The sequence below is a fragment of the Saccharomyces kudriavzevii genome (assembly GCF_947243775.1).
Source record: "Saccharomyces kudriavzevii IFO 1802 strain IFO1802 genome assembly, chromosome: 12".
NCBI classification, from domain to species: domain Eukaryota; kingdom Fungi; phylum Ascomycota; class Saccharomycetes; order Saccharomycetales; family Saccharomycetaceae; genus Saccharomyces; species Saccharomyces kudriavzevii.
Genome location: NC_079283.1, coordinates 455001 through 457500, shown reverse-complemented (window position 1 = coordinate 457500; position 2500 = coordinate 455001).

Genomic DNA, 2500 nt, shown 5'->3' with positions numbered 1-2500 from the left:
TGCGTTTCAGGCAGTGGATGTGGGCAATAATGAATGAAGAGGTTTAGTATGCGGAAATACGGTTTCGGCGGCAGTGTGGGTAGCAGAAGAGGCGTAGACGTAAGTCTAAGGGTGAATAAATAGTGACGGAGATGTGGGAATTGTATTTCGATAGGTGGTTTTACGTTTGAACGGGTAGTTCACAGTGGGCGGAGAAAAAGGTGTGGAAAAGTTAGATATTGATTGTTTATGTCTTGTGTGATATTTTTACATTTTTGCATGGTATTGAGTAGTCAGATGAAAGATAGGTAGATATGTGAGTAGGAAAACATAGTATAGTTAACATTAGCGGCAAGACTATAGAGGGGTGATATAGGCCGAATTGGGATGGTATTTCCCTGTTATGGTATGCATTTCCATTTACGGTCTATGAGGCGTATTTCCGTCGAAGAAAAAGGTTGAAGAGTAGAAATTGAAGCGAGCAGAGTAGAAGCATCGGAATGGTAGTAATGAGATTTATAATATCCGTCAGTTTTGGCTTTATTTGCAGGAAGTTTTTTAGTACGATTTTTTTTGGTACGTAACATTTTCTGGTGAAAGTATGGTGTGTATTTTGTATTATGGTGGTTTATGTTGTTCCCGCGCGTTTCCGTTTTTTCCGCTTCCGCTTCCGCAGGAGATGAGTAGTCAAGTATGGGTTACCCGGCGGACTGTTCATTCTTGAAAATTTATATACGCTAAGATTTTCTGAAAATAGCTTAAATTGCGATTTTTCTCGGGGAGAAATACATAGTTAAGGCGAAGCGACAGAGAGGACAAGAGAAAATAAAATAAAGATTTTAGCTTGCAATGGGAGGGGGGGGTTAGTAGTAAAGAAAAAGTGTGAGGAAAAGTAGTCGGGAGGTACTTCATGCGAAAGCAGTTGAAGACAAGTTCGAAAAGAGTTTGGAAACGAATTCGAGTAGGCTTGTCGTTCGTTATGTTTTTGTAAATGGCCTCGTCAAACGGTGGAGAGAGTCGCTAGGTGATCGTCAGATCTGCCTAGTCTCTATACAGCGTGTTTAATTGACATGGGTTAATGCGTATAGAGAGATACAATTTGGGGATTTATCTTCAGAGTGTGTTTCTTTTGCGTTTGACCTGAACAGTCTCATCGTGGGCATCTTGCGATTCCATTGGTGAGCAGCGAAGGATTTGGTGGATTACTAGCTAATAGCAATCTATTTCAAAGAATTCAAACTCGGGGGAATGCCTTGTTGAATAGCCGGTCGCAAGACTGTGATTCTCCAAGTGTAACCTCCTCTCAAATCAGCGATATCAAACGTACCATTCCGTGAAACACCGGGGTATCTGTTTGGTGGAACCTGATTAGAGGAAACTCAAAGAGTGCTATGGTATGGTGACGGAGTGCGCTGTTCAAGAGTGTAAAAGCTTTTTGAACAGAGAGCATTTCCGGCAGCAGAGAGGCCGGAGAAAGCAATTTTTCTGGAATTTCTGCTGTTTCCAAACTCAATAAGTATCTTCTAGAAAGAGGGAATAGGCGGAAGAAAAAGAGACTTCGGTTTCCTTTCCTGCTGTTTGTTGCTTCTTTTCTTTTAAGATAGTTATCTGGTTGATCCTGCCAGTAGTCATATGCTTGTCTCAAAGATTAAGCCATGCATGTCTAAGTATAAGCAATTTATACAGTGAAACTGCGAATGGCTCATTAAATCAGTTATCGTTTATTTGATAGTTCCTTTACTACATGGTATAACTGTGGTAATTCTAGAGCTAATACATGCTTAAAATCTCGACCCTTTGGAAGAGATGTATTTATTAGATAAAAAATCAATGTCTTCGGACTCTTTGATGATTCATAATAACTTTTCGAATCGCATGGCCTTGTGCTGGCGATGGTTCATTCAAATTTCTGCCCTATCAACTTTCGATGGTAGGATAGTGGCCTACCATGGTTTCAACGGGTAACGGGGAATAAGGGTTCGATTCCGGAGAGGGAGCCTGAGAAACGGCTACCACATCCAAGGAAGGCAGCAGGCGCGCAAATTACCCAATCCTAATTCAGGGAGGTAGTGACAATAAATAACGATACAGGGCCCATTCGGGTCTTGTAATTGGAATGAGTACAATGTAAATACCTTAACGAGGAACAATTGGAGGGCAAGTCTGGTGCCAGCAGCCGCGGTAATTCCAGCTCCAATAGCGTATATTAAAGTTGTTGCAGTTAAAAAGCTCGTAGTTGAACTTTGGGCTCGGTTGGCCGGTCCGATTTTTTCGTGTACTGGATTTCCAACGGGGCCTTTCCTTCTGGCTAACCTTGAGTCCTTGTGGCTCTTGGCGAACCAGGACTTTTACTTTGAAAAAATTAGAGTGTTCAAAGCAGGCGTATTGCTCGAATATATTAGCATGGAATAATAGAATAGGACGTTTGGTTCTATTTTGTTGGTTTCTAGGACCATCGTAATGATTAATAGGGACGGTCGGGGGCATCAGTATTCAATTGTCAGAGGTGAAATTCTTGGAT